The sequence below is a fragment of the Cupressus sempervirens genome, chromosome 4 (assembly GCF_028749045.1).
Source record: "Cupressus sempervirens isolate cs-2001-9-10 chromosome 4, ASM2874904v1, whole genome shotgun sequence".
Taxonomy (NCBI): domain Eukaryota; kingdom Viridiplantae; phylum Streptophyta; class Pinopsida; order Cupressales; family Cupressaceae; genus Cupressus; species Cupressus sempervirens.
In genome coordinates this window covers 443,345,609-443,364,298 of record NC_143121.1, presented here as the reverse complement: position 1 = coordinate 443,364,298, position 18,690 = coordinate 443,345,609, and the positions used below count along the sequence as shown (strand labels likewise).

Genomic DNA, 18,690 nt, shown 5'->3' with positions numbered 1-18,690 from the left:
TTCAATCAGTATGTCAATCAACACTTTACAATAATCTTCACTAAAAATTAACCAATAAATACTTATCGAACTCAAAATTTGACAGCAATTATATTGATGGAATCTTGAGAGTGATATTAAAAAACCCTTTTCGTTTCATTCAATTTCAATCAAAATAACATTGTGAGATGGCTACCCGAAGTCTAAGTGTCACTGAAACCCTTCTCAAACATGTTTTTTGGGTTGACCAAATAGGCTTGGTAAATACCAAGCCTAATTGGATATTCAATTTCTGATTTCAAATCAAATATTCGATCAACCCTGGCACTTTTACACTCCTATTTGGAGGGAAATTTTAAAGGGGGGATTATTTTCAATTTTAAATTTGGAGGGAGACAAATTTAAGAGGAAATAAATTTAAGAGGGAAACTTTAGACAGTTTTAGAGGAAAATTTATTTTGACAAAGTGTGGACAATAATAATATTATTATTATATATTATTATAATTATTATTACATTATAGTAATATGTATGATTATTATTAAATATATATAGTAGTATTCTATGACTAAATTATTATATATAATAATATATATGGTTATTATTAAATTATTAAATCTATAATCTAGTAACATATATGATTATTATTTTTATATAATCTAATAATATATTATTATTATATTAAAATATACATTATTATATAATTATTAAATATAATATTGTCCCTTTGACCCATATGAATGATTGTAATATGTCCCTAGTGGTCCTAGGACCCCTAGGGATACATGTCATCATGGAATGTGTCAAATGGGGTCCCAAGTCACCCTATGACCCCTTTTGAGCCAGATGAATTATTCTAATATGTCCCTAGGGGTCCCAGGATGCCTAGACACATATGTCATCATGGAATCTGTCAAAGGGGGTCACAGGTCACCCTATGACCTCCTTTGACCCATATGAACGATTCTAATATGTCCCTAGGGGTCTTAGGACCCCTAGGGACATATGTCATCATGGAATGTATCAAAAGAGACCAATATGAATGATTCTAATATGTCCCTAGGTGTCCTAGGACCCCTAAGCATATATGTTATCATGAAATGGGTTGAAAGGGGCCATAGGTCCCCCTTCGACACATAAGAACGGTTCTAATATGTCCCTAGGGATTTTAGGACCCCTAGGGAAATATGTCATCATGTAATGGGTTGAAGGGGATCATAGGTCACCATATGACCCCCTTTAACCCATATGAATAATTCTAATATGTCCCTAGGGGTCCTAGGACCCCTAGGGACATATGTCATCATGTAATTGGTCAAAGGGGGTCATAGGTCACCCTATGACCCCCTTCGACCCATATGAATGATTCTAATATGTCCTTAGGGGTCTTAGAACCCCTAGGAACATATTTCATCATGTAATGGGTCAAAAGGGTTCATAGGGTCCTTCGACACATAAGAACGATTATAATATGTTCCTAGGGGTTTTAGGACCCCTAAGGACATATGCCATCATGGAATGGGTTGAAGGGAGTCATAGGTCACCCTCTAACCTCCTACGACCCATATGAACAATTATAATAGACATATGTTGTCATGTAATGGGTCGAAGGGGGTCATAGGGTCATGTAATGGGTCGAAGGGGGTCATAGGTCACCCTATGACCCCCTTTGACCCATATGAAAGATTCTAATATGTCCCTAGGGGTCCTAGGACCCCTAGGGACATCTATCATCATATAATGGGTTAAAGGGGGTCATAGGTCACCCTACGACCCCCTTCGACCCATAAGAATGATTCTAATATGTCCCTAGGGGTCCTAGGACCCCTAGGGACATATGTCATCATTGAATGTGTTGAAGGGACCTATGACCCCCTTCGACCCATAAGAACGATTCTAAAATGTGCCTAGGGGTCTCCAAACCCCTAAGGACATATGTCATCATGGAATGTGTCAAAGGGGGTCATAGGTCACCCTATGACCCCCTTCGACACATAAGAAAGATTCTAATATGTCCCTAGGGGTCCTAGGACCCCTAGGGACATATGTCATCATGGAATGGGTCGAAAGGGGTCATAGGTCACCCTATAACCCCCTTCAACCCATATGAAAGATTCTAATATGTCCCTAGGGGTCCTAGGACCCCTAGGGACATATGTCATCATGGAATGGGTCAAAGGGGGTCACAGGTCAACCTATGACCCCCTTTGACCCATATGAAAGATTCTAATATGTCCCTACGGGTGCTAGGACCCCTAGGGACATATGTCATCATGTAATGGGTTGAAGGGGGTCATAGATCACCCTATGACCCCCTTCAACCCATATGAACAATTCTAATATGTCCCTAGGGTTCCTAGGACTCCTAGGGACATATGTTGTCATGGAATGGGTTGAAGGGGGTCATAGGTCACCCTATGACCTATGACCCCCTTCGACCTATATGAAAGATTCTAATATGTCCTTAGGTGTCTTAGGACCCTTAGGGACATATATCATCATGTTATGGGTTGAAGGGGGTCATAGGTCACCTTATGACCCCTTCAACCCATATGAACGATTCTAATGTCCCTAGGGATCTAGGACCCCTAGGGACATATGTTGTCATGGAATGTGTTAAACTTTTGACACATAAAAACAATTCTAATATGTCCCTAGGGGTCCTAGGACCCCTAGGGACATATGTCATCATGGAATGTGTCAAAGGGGGTCATAGGTCACCCTATGACCCCCTTCGACCCATAAAAATGATTCTAATATGTCCCTAGGGGTCTTAGGACCTCTAGAGACATATGTCGTCATGGAATGTGTTAAAGGGGGTCATAGGTCACCCTATGACCCCCTTTGACCCATGTGACTGATTCTAATATGTCTCTAGGGGTCCTAAGACCCCTAGGGACATATGTCATCATGGAATGGGTCGAAGTCCTATGACCCCCTTCGACCCATATGATCGATTCTAATATGTCCCTAGGGGTCCTAGGACCCCTAGGGACATATGTTGTCAAGGGGTCAGAGGTCAACCTATGACCCCCTTCGACACATAAGAACGATTCTAATATGTCCCTATGGGTCCTAGGACCCTTAGGGACATATGTCGTCATGTAATGGGTTGAAGGGGGTCATAGGTCACCCTATGATCCCCTTCAACCCATATGAACGATTCTAATATGTCCATAGGGGTCCTATGACCCCTAGGGACATACGTCATCATGTAATGGGTGTAAGGGGGTCATAGGTCACCCTATGACCCCCTTCGACCAATATGAATGATTCTAATATGTCCCTAGGGGTCCTAGGACCCCTAGGGACATATGTGGTCATGTAATTGGTCGAAGGGGTTCCTAAGACCCCTAGGGACATATTAGAATCATTCTTATGTGTCAAAGGGGGTCATAGGGCACATTCCATGATGACATATATCCCTAAGGGGTCCTAGGACCCCTAGGGACATATTAGAATTGTTCTTATGTGTTGAATGGCCTATCACCCCCTTTGACACATTCCATGATGACATATGTCCCTAGGGGTCCTAGGACCCCTAGGAACATATTAGAATCATTCTTATGGGTTGAATGGGGTCATATGGGGTCATAGGGTGACCTATGACCCCCTTCGACACCTTTCATGACGACAAATGTCCCTAGAGGTCTTAGGACCCCTAAAGACATATTAGAATCGTTCATATGGGTCGAAGGGGGTCATAGGTCTAGGGACATATTAGAATCATTCATATGGGTCAACAACCCATATGAAAGATTCTAATATGTTCCTAGGAGTCCTAAGACTGCTAGGGAAATATTTCATCATGTAATGCGTCGAAGGGATCATAAGTCACACTATGACCCCCTTCGATCCATATGAACAATTCTAATATGTCCCTAGGGGTCCTAGGACCCCTAGGGACATATGTGGTCATGTAATTGGTCAAAGGGGTTCATAGGTCACCCTATGAGCCCCTTCAACACATAAGAACGATTCTAATATTTCCCTAAGGGTCGTAGGGCCCCTAGGGACATATGTCATTATGTAATGCATCAAAGGGGGTGACCTATGACTCTCTTCAACACATTACATGATGACATATGTCACTAGTGGTCCTAAGACCCCTAGGGACATATTAGAATCGTTCATATGGGTCGAAGGGGGTCATAGTGTGACTTATGACCCCTTCGACGCATTACATGATGAAATATTTTCCTAGCAGTCTTAGGACTCCTAAGAACATATTAGAATCCTTCATATGGGTTGTTGACCCATATGAATGATTCTAATATGTCCCTAGACCTATGACCCCCTTCGACCCATATGAATGATTCTAATATGTCTTTAGGGGTCCTAAGACCTCTAGGGACATTTGTCGTCATGAAAGGTGTCGAAGGGGGTCATAGGTCTCCCTATGACCCCATATGACCCCATTCAACCCATAAGAATGATTCTAATATGTTCCTAGGGGTCCTAGGACCCCTAGGGACATATGTCATCATGGAATGTGTCAAAGGGGGTGATAGGCCCTTCAACACATAAGAACAATTCTAATATGTCCCTAGGGGTCCTAGGACCCCTTAGGGACATATGTCATCATGGAATGTGCCCTATGACCCCCTTTGACACATAAGAATGATTCTAATATGTCCCTAGGGGTCTTAGGACCCCTAGGGACATATGTCATCATGTAATGGGTTGAAGTGACCTATGACCCCTTTCAACCCATATGAATGATTCTAATATGTCCCTAGGGGTTGGACCCCTAGGGACATAATGTCATGATATAATGGGTCGAAGGGGGTTAGAGGTCATTATGACCCCCTTTGACCCATATGAATGATTCTAATATGTCCTTAGGGGTCCTTGGACCCCTAGAGACATATATCATCATGGAATGGGTCGAAGGGGGTCATAGGTCACCCTATGACCCCCTCTGACCCATAAGAACGACTCTAATATATCGTCATGGAATGGGTTGATGGGGGTCATAGTTCACCCTATGATCCCCTTTGACCCATAAGAAGAATTCTAATATGTCATCATGGAATGGGTCGAAGGGCATCATAGGTCACCCTATGACCCCCTTCGACATATAAGAATGATTCTAATATGTCACTAGGGGTCCTAGGACCCCTAGAGACATATATATTAATATATATATATTATATTTATTGATTATAATACTAATAACATAATATATTATTATATATTAATAACATAGGTCATAATAATAATATTATTATATTATAGATTATAATAATAATAATATATATTAATAACATATATATAATATTACTTTATTATATTTAATAAAAATATAGTAATAATAATAATAACATAATATATTATTATATATTAATAGATTATATTTTATATCTTTATGTTATGTTATTATATATATATATATATATATATATATATATATATATATTATAATATATCTTTACATAGTAATATAACTCAAATAATTCATAACTCACAAACTGAAATTATATCATAACCCACATATTCGTTTTTCCCTCCAATCTCTTTTGGTGGAATATAGGATATCCGATATGACATCAAATATCCAATTTTATATCAAATATTTGATATAACTAGCATCATTTTCCCAGATATTCCCTATCCCTGCAGACCTCACAACATCAATTTTCAAGGGTCTTTTTCATGGGTTTTACAAAATGTCACGTTTTGGAGCCCAACCAATCGAAAAAAGTTTTAAAATATAACCCTAGGTGTTTGATATTGTCATATGAATGGGGAGCAGTATTCATCGAAAGGCTAAACCCAAAAGGAAGGTATCCAATGAAGACATTGTGGCATATAGGGAAAAAGAAAAAATGGAACACCGAAGAAAAAGACAAGATATGTTAAATGTCAGTCAGGTTGATGATGAATTAGTCGAAGGTGAAATCATAGACTCAGATAATGAATATGTATAGTTGGGGAATGAAAATGTACCTACTAAAAATGATAATGCCAGAATTGAAAATTTAGAGAATGAAAATTTTGAGGACAAAATGCTACCAAGTCATAATGTAAATTGCATATTTGACCATGCCAAACATGACAATTCATAGGAACCTAATGTACAAGAACCTTACATAGCTCCTAATTATAATCAACATGAAGGTTCTAGAATGCCAAAATGGATAATTGAAATTGATGAAATGATTATTACTAGTTTGGAAGGGAAAAAATCTAAAAGAACCATTCAGTTATGGGCTTCAAGACTATATAAGATGTTTTTCAGCAACAAGACGGTGGTGGAGCAATGTCAGCTTTTCATGCACTTATTAAAGATGTAAAAGATGAGACCTATGCTTTCCAAATTGAAGATTTGTGTCAATAAAAAGTTGAAAAGAAATGCCATTATTGTGAAGAATCTTTTCAGTGCTCTCAATAGCATTAGGAAAAATAGTAGGGAGAAGGATAACAGAGTTGCTCGAAGGGTTATTACAACCTCTTTGGTAAGTCATCATTTGAGAAAGGGTAGATATATGAGACAAACTTGTATTGATTTGAATCTAAATCATACTACTTTGAGAAGAGCACTTAGTCGACAAGAGAAAATTGATGATCCTTTTCAAAATGAAACATGGGCATTTGGTGGGAGACTTCCATGTTTTGATAAGAAGCTATCTAATGATGTGAAGGAAGAAATTACACAATTTTGGCACTCTAGTTCACAAGTATCACCCAATGCTAAAGATGTGTTAAAGTTGAGAATTGGCATCAAAGACCGCACGCCACATCCTAAACACTATTTGGAGGTAAGTCAAACTATGATGTTCAAAAAATTTATAGAGAGTCATCCAAGTCTTCATATATCACAAAGGGCTTTTGAATCTTTGAAGCCAATTTATTGTGTGCCACACAAAATTCGAAATACATGTTGCAAATATCATGTTGAGTTTTCTATGCACCATGAACTATTACACTCCATCCGTTCTACTTTGCACAGTAAAGAAATGTTGGAGGATTTTGGTGCTAATGGGCTTCCAAAATCATCAAAAGACTTGCTAAATCAACTTCTATGTTGTAGAGTTGATGGTTGTTTCTTTTATAGAAATGCTTTCTTAAATGAGAAGTGCTCAAATTGTGGTTGCTTATCCAAGTTTCACACATATTTTCATGAGGGGTGCGAACAAGATCTTGGAAAGACAATAATGAAAAAAAAGGTATATGAAATGGTGAAATACACATTGAAGAGTGGGGGTGAGAGTTCTAGATGTGAATTAGTTGGAAAAGATATTAGTGTGGCTAGTTTTGTTTCAGATTTCAAGGCAAATATTTTCTACAAGTATGCAAGACATAGTCACAGGTCTCAGTGGTTGGATCAACAATTTAGAATGTGTAAGGAGACTTTTCCAATTGGCATTATTATATAAGTTGTTGATTTTGCTGAGAACTACACACTACAATCTGAAAATGAGAAACAATCTCAATATTACAACTCCATTCAGATTGCTATTTTCATTCACGTAACATATAGACATGCCCCTGATAGTGTGGAAGATAATCGAAAGATTATTAGAGAGTATAATTTTTACATGAGTGATGATAGATCTCACTCTCATGAGTTTGTGCAACATTGTTTTGAGAATTATTTTGATTTATTACATGAGCATGAAAATTCTATGGATAGACATATCATTTGGTCAGATAACTATACAAGTCAATTCAAGAATGCTCACATGTTTTATTGGTTGTGTAGGATGCATGTAGAGAGGGGGGTGCCTCATATTTGGAGTTTTTTTGAGTCTGGTCATGAAAAAAGGGAACATGATGGAGCAGGGGCATGTGTGAAGAGAGCTCTAGTTAAGGAGCAACTAAAGATTTCAATAGTAGAGCTTCTTGATGCTTGTAGCATTGTTGATTGGTGTAGTTTAGCATTATCATAGGGGGGATTCTTGATTCAGTGGTACACAAGTTCTTTTGGTTGGTTGAGGAAGGGTCCATAGATGATAGATCAAATTGTGCTATAGTGAGAGGCTCATAAAAAATGCATTCATACCAGAGCTTTGATTCTAGTACATGTACCATTTGTACATGACAGCTAGCTTGCTTTTGTCCTAGTTGTTTTTAGTGTGATTGTGATCATTGTGAGTCAAGTAAGTGGGTGGACACATGGGATCCACATTATGTTAATCCATTGTCTATCATACCCTCTATCAGAAATGATGACATGAAAAGTTCACTTGAGCATAACCATCTATCGTATCTACTTCAGCTAGGACATGTCTTTGCATTGGTTGCACCACAGGGGAATGATGAGAAATCTGATTATTGGTTAGCACATTGTGTAAGAGGTAAACAAAAACTTGCACAAATGATCACAGATGATGATGGATTCACATATCCTACTAGTTCAGTGGTTGTCATTGGAACATGGCTACGGACATACATGCTTAGAAGGAATGAAATTTTTGCATTCGAAGACTATCAGAAGCACAAAATAATTCTTATATATTCAAATCTTATTATAGGAAAAAATGTAAAGTTTTTGAAGCATCAAGGAACACCAAAAGTAAAAGAACTTTTTACTATTACTAATGCCAATCATGAAGCCCTATTGGAGACCCTAAAACAAAGAGAGGACCCTACTGGAACACTTGACTAGGTATATTTACTTCTCATGTTATTTTCTTCATAATGATTTAATGAATTGATGATTATCTTGTTTAATACAATAAGTTACTAATTTTTTTATGATATTGGAATGTAGGTACATCATGAAGAGTGTGTGTGGGGGGGGTTTTGGGGAGAATTCCTAAGATTTATGATGTATTATGATATAAAATGTGAACTTTTTTTGTATATGGTTTTTGTAATAATGAAAAACATAGGTTAAATTAGTTGCACATTCTAATTTGTATTTTGGCAAGTTTTTGTAATGATCCATAAAAGTGCAAAAAAATGAAATTCTACAATATTAAAGGATGCTATTCCCTTTGCATACACCCTTTAGCATCTCTAGAAGAGCAAGTGATTTTTGTGTGGATTCAATATCACCCAAACATGTTGAACCCTTAGGCACACCCATTTGAATTAGTAGGAAAATTGATTGGTTATACAACAATTCTCATGCTAAAAAATCTTGTTAATTGATCACATACCAACCACATATCATCAAAAAAAAAATCAAGTAATGCATACATGAGGTATGCACAGTCAATAACCATTCTATGCACTTTTTTATCACATCAATACATGGAACACTAGTGTAAAGCACCTAATCTTTTTTCTTTTCTTGATGTAATAAGGTCTAGGGATAGATCTAATGATCTCCCTATGACCATCCACAGTTTTAATGGACACAAGACCCCATGATGCAACTATAAGCCTTGAGCATCAATTGGTCCAATAAAGTGAAGTTTTGGTAAATACCATGTTTTTAAGGTAAGTCTAGATGTTTAGAACATTATTAGGGTCCCTAGGAGTTTGTTCATATTTTCACATGTAGTATAGAACCAAATGGTTGAAGAGTGAACTTTTTGAATTGATAAGTTGGCACAGAGAGCATCCATCATCCGCTGCCACCTCGTACTAAGGAGTCTCCAAGGTGCTCTAAGTGCATTTCGAGGTCGATCTTCCAAGGGTAATAACTCAGAGCTCATGAGGGCTATCGATGAAACATCAAATTCTATAGGACCATGATGCTGATACCTAAAATAACCTATCTCATTTTTTAGAGATCACATTCCATTTCGATTCGGCATAGTGATCTCACTCGATGCCAAAACTCGTAGTGTGCCGCAGTTCATAGGTACACTAGAGCGTAATTTTTAAACCGATGATCTTAGCATCAAATAATCAATGCCATTAGCTTGGGATGGGTAGGAGAACCCTAATGACACCCTTGTTTCGGCCAAAAAGAGCATCCATCATCTATGGCCACCCCATACCGAGGAGTCTCCAAGGTACTCTAAGTGTGTTTCAAGGTCGATCTTTTGAGAGTCATAACTCAGAGCTCATGAGGGCTATTGATGAAACATTGAATTCTACAAGATGGTGATGCTGATACCTAAAATAAACTATCACATTTTCAAGAGATCACATTCTATTTGGATTCGGCACAGTGATCTTGCTCAATGCCAAAACTCACAATGTGCCTCAGTTCATAGGTGCACCAGAGCGTAACTCTAAAACCATTGATCTTGGCACCAAATCATCAGTGCCATTAGCTCTAGGTGGGTGGGTGAACCCTATTGACACCCTTGTTTCATCCACGGAGATCATCTATCATCCGCGGTCACCCTGTACCGAGGAGTCTCCAAGGTGCTCAAAGTGCATTTTGAGGTCGATCTTCTGAGGGTCATAACTCAAAGATCGTGAGGGCTATCAATGAAAAATCAAATTCTATAGGACAAAAATTCTGATACCTAAAATAACCTATCTCATTTTTGAGAGATCAAATTCTGTTTGGATTCACCACAACAATCTTGCTCGATGCCAAAACTCGCTGTGTGCCTTAGTTCATAGGTGCAACAAAGCGTAACTTTGAAACTATTGATCTTGGCATTGAATTGTTAGTACCATTAGCTCTAGGTTGGTAGGATAACCCTAGTGACACCCTTTTTTTGGCCATGGAGAGAATCCATCATCTGTGGCCACCTCGTACCGATGAGTCTCCAAGGTGCTCTAAGTGCATTTTAAGGTCGATCTTCCAAGAGTTATAACTTAGAGCTCATGAGGGATATTGATGAAATGTCAAATTCTATAGGATGGTGATATTGATACCTAAAATAACCTATCTCATTTTTAAGAGATCACATTCTGTTTGGATTTGGCACAACAATCTCGCTCGATGCCAAAACTCGGAGTGTGCGTCAATTCATAATTCCACTAGAGTGTAACTTTGAAACCACTGATCTTGGCATCAAATCATGAGAACCATTAGCTTTGGGTGGAAAATTTAACCCTAGTAACATCCTTATTTCAGCCATAGAGATCATCCATCATCTACAGCCACCTCGTACCGAGGAGTCTCCAAGATGCTCTAAGTGCATTTTGAAGTCAATCTTTTGAGGGTCATAGCTCAAAGCTCGTGAGGGCTATTGATGAAATGTTAGATTCTACATGAAATTAATGCTAATATGTAAAATAACCTATCTCATTTTTGAGAGATCACATTCCATTTGGATTGAACATAGCAATCTCACTTGATGCCAAAACTTGCAATGTGCCTTAGTTCATAGGTGCACTAGAGTGTAACTCTGAAATCACTGATCTTGGCATCGAATCATCAACACCATTAGCTCTAGGTGGGGAGGTGAACCCTAGTGACACACTTTTTTGGCCATGAAGATCATCCATCATCCATGGCCACCCTGTACTAAGAAGTCTCTAGGGTGCTCTAAGTGCGTTTCAAGGGTCATAACTCGGAGCTTGTGAGGGCTATCAATGAAACGTTGAATTCTACAGGATGGTGATGCTAGTACCTAAAATAATCTATCTCATTTTTGAGAGATCACTTTTTTTTGGATTTGGCACAGTGATCTTGCTCGATGCCAAAACTCACAGTGTGCCTTAGTTCATAGGTGCACCAGAGCGTAACTCTGAAACCCTTGATCTTTTCATCAAATCATTAGTGCCATTAGCTCTAAGTGGGCAAGAGAACCCTAGTGACACCCTTGTTTTGGACAATGAGAGCATCCATCATTTGTGGCCACCCCATATCGAGGAGTCTCTAAGGTGCTCTAAGTGCATTTCGAGGTCGATCTTTTGAGGGTCCTAACTCGGAGCTCGTGAGGGCTATCAATGAAATGTCAAATTATAAAGGATGGTGTTGCTGATACCTAAAATAACCTATCTCATTTTCAAGATATCACATTCCATTTGGATTTAGAACATCGATCTCGCTCGATGCCAAAACTCATAGTGTGCCTCAGTTCATAGGTGCACTAGAGCGTAACTCTGAAATCTCTGATCTTGGCATTTAATCATCAGTGCCATTAGCTCTAGGTGGGTGGGTGAACCCTAGTGACACTCTTATTTCAGCCACCGAGATCATCCATCATCCACAGCCACCCTATACTGAGGAGTCTCCAAGGTGCTCTAAGTACATTTCGAGGTCAATCTTCCGAGGGTCATAACTGAGAGCTCATGAGGGATATCAATGAAATGTAAAATTTTATAAGATGGTGATGCTAATAACTAAAATAACCTATCTCATTTTTAAGATATCACATTCCATTTGGATTCAGCACAGTGATCTCGCTCAATGCCAAAACTTGCAGTGTGCCTTAGTTCATAGGTGCACCAGAGCGTAACTCTAAGACAATTGATCTTGGCATTGAATCATCAATGCCATTAGCTCTGAGTGGGAAGGTGAACCCTAGTGACACCCTTTTTTCAGCCACGGAGAGCATCCATCATCTACGGCCACCTTGTACCGAGGAGTCTCCAAGGTGCTCTAAGTGCATTTTGAGGTCGATCTTTCGAGGGTCATAACTCGGAGCTCGTGAGGGCTATCTATGAAATGTCAAATGCTACAAGATGGTGATTTTGAGGCCTAAAATAACTCAGAGCTTGTGAAGGCTATCAATGAACTATCTAATCAAGTCTCTTAAGTTGACCTATTTTGAGGTTATGTTGAAATTGAAAAGTTGTAGTATGAGGATAGTAACAAAGTGAAGTGCTAGTTATCAAAGATTATGAATCTAGGAATGAATTCATGGTTGGGAATAGAATCCATGGTTGAGGAGTTGAGTCCTTAACTATGTTGAGATTAGATTTGAAGCCAAGAGTTAGTTTCACGATTGAAGGTGGAGTTTAAAATCAGATTTGGGGTTATTTGAACCTTGTGTAGGAGGTTAACAAGTGTGTTTATGTCATGATAGCACTTCAAATCAAAAATTGCATCCAAATTTGATAATAAAGGTTGTTAAAATGTTATTAAAAAATTATTGCATTTGAATTGAATATAAAAAACATAATCAAAATTAATGATATTCCATAAACATGAGCAATAGACATGATCCACGATAAATTGAACAATACTAGATACTAAATTAATATTTATATCATTGTGCACATAAATGACAAAAATATATATCAAAATAAATGTATCCATAGACAAAATTTTACACAAATATACATCAAATATCATTTATCCATAGACAAAGTACTCAAATATATATCAAAATACATAGATCCATATACAAAATCTGGCTAATCATGCCATCAAAATGTGTATAATATCAATGTTTTTGTATACAATGTGGCATATGCCATCTCAAAATTTCTCATGATACATCCTATGAAAACTATAATATCCTAGGGTGTTGGTGGATGATCAAAATGCAACCTCTTCACTGCACTAGGTGGATCGGATGCCTCCTACATAAACAAAAGAGGAAAACCAAAAGTTAGATTACTAAATTTATATGATTCTTTGTATCTAACATTGAATTACTCAAATGCATAATGATCTTCTTTGTAATGAAGATTTATACTATCAATATTTCATAATAAATACCTCTCTTGTTGACCTCCTGCATTGGCCAAGAGTCCTCTCATATGCCCTCGGCAATGCTTGTACCTCGATGATTATGGGTTGTGTATGTTCAAATACGTTTGTCAGATGAATCTACAACTTAAACTATAACCTTATAGTTCATAGCATGCTAAATTTATAAAATATTTAATCATGAATTTGGCTCCTCCTCAGGATAGAGTGGCTGCATCATCAAATCTACATAACTCTCCCATCGAACCTCATGCGTAGTAGGAGTCTCCTATGAGGTACAAAATAATAGTTGTTAATATCATGGAAATCAGTTTTGAATTTATTTATGAAGATAAGGAAAATAAAAAATAAATGATACTTATACATACAATGGGGCTCTTAGTGCGAATGGAAATGATTGATTGTCTATGACATGGAATCTGTACAGGCTCATCACTAGTAGCCACACCCTATATACAATAAAGAATGTAATTAAATTTTGTTACCACAAACATTTTACAAGAATGCATCGATATTTAATCAAATAGAAAGCACCTAATTTCCTTTCCTTTGTCAATGCATGCTGGCTCATCCCCCACACTTTGTCCCCCTAGGATAGGTGGTACTTGCAAGATAAAAGAAAGATTAGCAACCATATATGCTATAATATCAAATAGAAAAAATAATGCAAACATAACATAATGTACCATAGATGTCTCAAGGCCAAATGAAATGGCCGAGAGCATGGCATCATCAATCTGTCTGAGCTCCTCCTCAGTTATCAACTAAACATGAATGAAGATCACATACATGTATAAGTCAGTATGGCTTAAAAATTAAAATTACTCTATTATAAAAATTAACTTTAAATCACATATGTCATAACAAAAAAAAGTATACATGTACCGACATCGAAGGAGTCCATGCCTCTGCATTCCCCTCCTCTCTCTCATCAAGGTTTTTAGCTTTTGCACATGTGTTTGGTGTATCCTCATCTAATACAAAATGATACTCAAGAAGATCACCTATGGGACCAAGGAAAATATTCTTGCACGTAATGCAAGTGTGAGGCACACAAACGTGTGATGAGCTAGTTGATGATGAACTGGCACTAGCATCATCAACATGAGGAGGCAGGACTAACCTAGCTTGAAATATCATTAGGCTACTTAGCCTATGAATGGCTCTGATGGTCTGAGAGCTAGCCTCTTCCATAATATCTAGATGCTACACTCAAGGAGTGGAGGAGATATTAGTGGGGGGGAAAAAAGTGCTAGCTTTCTTCCGCTAGGAAGAGGATCTATCCTGAGGAGCTCCTAGTCCTACACCCATGTTGGGTTTCATGCTCCAATAGTTCACTTTAAGTTTCAACATAAATTCTGCATATAATTTTCTAAGAAAATAAAATGGCATGTCTAAATTACTATGTGGAGGGATATCAAAGACCATCCACCAATGATCCCAAAAGTTTTCACATATGGCATCATATGTGCACCATTTAATCGATAGTTTGGATTTTTTGGGTCTACTGGTATACCCATTTTCGGGTTCGCAAAAAGGCTAGCTAAGTCCTCTTTGGTTATATTGAGGGTCGTAACCTCATTATAGTCCAAACCATCATCAAACATCTCATGCATTTCATCACTCCAACGAAGAGTGGCATTTTTTTGGTTCGTAAGGGTTTCAATGTTATCCACTCTAGTGTTTAATGTGGATAACATAGGAGCTAATGCAGATACATTATTTTATGTTCTTTGCAAACCCCTCAATTTGGTGAGATTTTCATTTATCAAATCCTCGATTCAAGGAGGGTTTTGAGGGGGTAGAGAATCATCTGGTGGATGGTTTTGTGGGGGCATTGGATCATTTGGTGAGGGGTTACAAGGAATATTATTCCCTACCTCAGTGTCATCATTTTGATCAGCCATTCCTATTAAATTGCAAAACATAATATATATTTAAAAAAACCTTAATTTTAACAAAAAAAATTCAAAAAAACCCTAGATTCAACAAAAACAAACAAAATCATGATAAAATTTATTGAATTTATGTTAAAAATAATTTAACAAACAAAAAAAAACCTTATATTTGATATCTGATTCGATATCTGATATTCGATCGTTGCTTCAAATACTAGCATCTAAATAAGTAAAATAAGGACCTGCAGGTTTGTGTTTTTTAAATATTGGGACATAGGTCTCAGATATCTGGCACAATATTGGATATCCGATATTATATTAGGTATCTGATATTGTATCAAATATCTAATATCTGTGGTGGTTAACACAATGCATATATTATATATTATATTATAATATATTATTATATTATATTATATTATATTATTATAATGCATTATATTATATTATTATAATACTATAATAATAATATTATAGTATAGTATAATAATTATAATTATTATATGATTATAATGGCATGTATCAGATATCTAATAAGGCTCGACCTTACTTTCTAGGTTTGGTGCCTGGATAGGTGAAAAAAAGTCAGAGCAGATTTTGAAGTACTTTTCGACATCTTTAAACTCTCTTTTTTTCAAATCACCACTTTTTGGTACACCATGATCCTGCACATACTTAGGGTTAAGTTGGAAGTTGTGAGGAAATGTGTGCAACTTATCACTTAAACATGTTGAATGTTGTGGAAAAGAGAGCTGGGCACTATACAATGTAGAATTTTGAAAATCCATTTCACCACTTAGAATGGGAAATATATCAAAGCTAGGTATTTTGAAGCCAAAGGAAATGGTGGTTCTCCCTACAAAGCATCTAGGGATAAATTGAGAAGTTGTGGAGGAGTGTAAGAAGTGGAAGTGGAAAAGTGATAATTATGTTGCCTTCTCATGACAATGTTTCATTAGGCATTAGGCAAAGCTCAAGAACAAAATTCCTAGGGTAATGGAAGTTGATTAGATGCTTATTTTCCATTTTGGTAAAGGAAGTTAATATATTTTAACATAATCTCTTTATAGGTAAAGAAATAAGCAAGTAATAAGCATCACCTTATCTGTGTCATTGTGAATATTCACTTTTACAAAAAATACAACTCTTCAATGTACAAATGTGACATATGAAGAAACAACAATTATGTCATCCAACTTCCCCCCTTTATACCAATAGCCCACTCTTTGAGAAGCATCAGAAAAAAGAAGTATCTTTATCTTTGTCTAGTGCAAATTGCCTCATAGATACACCAATTTTTTTGGCAGTTGTTTGAGGTCCAAAGTTATCTCATATTGCTTTAACAACTAGTGCATTCAATTCACCATCATACAAGTTGTCGAATAGTTAATTTGTACCAGCAATTATAACATCTCCATGTGCCACATTAATGGTGAAGGTCTACAAGCATGCTTCCCAAATAGGTTAAAATTAATCTAATTAAATATTAGGTGTACAAGTGGAGTTGCAGGTCTAATGTAGTGAATCAAAAGGCAAATAATATATGCTTCCATTACTTGAGCAAAACTTGGAAGATCAACACCATCACCACTTTGAAGTTGAAAACAACAATTAAAGCCATGCTGATAAATAGGGGACATAAATATTTTATGCCCATATCTTATTAAAATGAATCTGCTATCACCTAGATTCACTACATGCAATCCCTCGAAATAAAATAATAATGAAAAAATAGATATTCAGGTATAAAAGAAAACTTACTTAGAACAATGAAGAAGTAAATGAGTCTATATCAATAAATATAGTTGTGAGCCACTTTTTCTTTATAAGAATCTTAGAGATTCCAATCTACAAAAAAAATTATGAATAAAAGATGCCAAACATTTATGACAAAAACTAAAAAAGATATGTAGGATAATATAACAAATCAAAATGAACAATGTAGGATACTTAGGAATTTTCTGTTAACTTATCTGAAAGTACTAAAATATAAGGAGTAGAGGATCCTTGTGACTTTGTACTCAAATAGGCCTTCTCTAACACCTTAATAGGATCAATTGAATTTTGAGGCTCCCCTTTAATGGAAACAACAACATTTTCCATGAGTTCTCTAGCATAATCTCTTGCATTAATGCCCACTTCTGCCCACCCTCCCACTCCATCAACAATCCCAATAGCTTGTTCCTCTGTAAGGATAAAGTGAGTAGGAATCTTCTCCACCTATATCCTTTTTGTCTAGATGTGGAAGGTAGTGTGATCCAAAAACCAATTTCAAAAATTCATTGTCCATAGATGCCCTAAATATTAAGCATAAGAGACCATGAACAAGAATACAACAAAGTAATGCACAATAGTTTCATGAAACTCTATCAAGAAACATGTCATTTGATACTCAAATCCAACACAAAAAATGGTATATAAATGAAGGTGCAAAATACAAAACATAAGGACCACTCTACTAAGAAATATTTCCCTTATTTGAACAGCTTGCAGATAAGATCAATATATGGAAAGCTTTTATCTAGGGTATATATATTGCATGTAATGTATCAACAAGTAGGGAATTTCTAAAAGAATCCAAAACATATATGAAAACATCTAATAGAAGTTGACAAACATCACAAGTTGAAGACCAATTTGTTCACAAAGAATCTTAGTGTGCAACAAACAAAATAAGCTTAAGTTTCATATGTGAATAATAATTTTGTAATCCTAATATGCATGCCTCATCAACTCTCAATGTATGCCACAATTCATATCAATTATAAAATAACAAAGCTTCTAGAAAATGTGCATATGGATTAAGAAAAGTAGGGAATTAAAGTATAAAGTTTAATTCAGTATTGTGTCACTAATGGCTTCAACAATTCACATAAGCTTCCATATTACTTGTTATGCACCACACATCTATTTTTATTAGGGAATCATTTTGAAGCATGTATGATAAACATTTTATCTAAAATGCATCAGTTCACTACAAACAATTCCCTTGTAATACACTCTCTTCCCAATGTGTGATTTTTGCTAATTACATGGAATCAGACACCATTAATGACCCATTCACACATACAACATATGCTCTCTATCACTAGAAGCAATGGCAAAAAACTTACATTTCTCTAAGGACATGTCTCCCCAAAAATACCACATTCCCTATAAGGGAAAATTTCAAAAATTGGAGAGTTGGGGAAAACATTTTCCCACTCCACCACCAACTCTGCCACCTCCATCGAAGATGCCGCCAAGTCACTTGCTATATGGCACATGCCATTACATACTGATTGAAACCTTTAGCTTTGTGAAAACTAATTTTCCTCTCATGGAGCACTTTTCCTTGAAAATTTCTATTCA

The 18,690-nt window shown here is 36.7% G+C and overlaps 1 pseudogene; it reads right to left on the bottom strand.

Annotated features, from left to right (window-relative positions):
- The window catches only part of LOC149561907 (sulfate transporter 3.1-like), a 26,582-nt pseudogene extending 8,953 nt beyond the window's left edge, over nt 1-17,629 (bottom strand).
- Between the last annotated feature and the right edge of the window lie 1,061 nt (nt 17,630-18,690).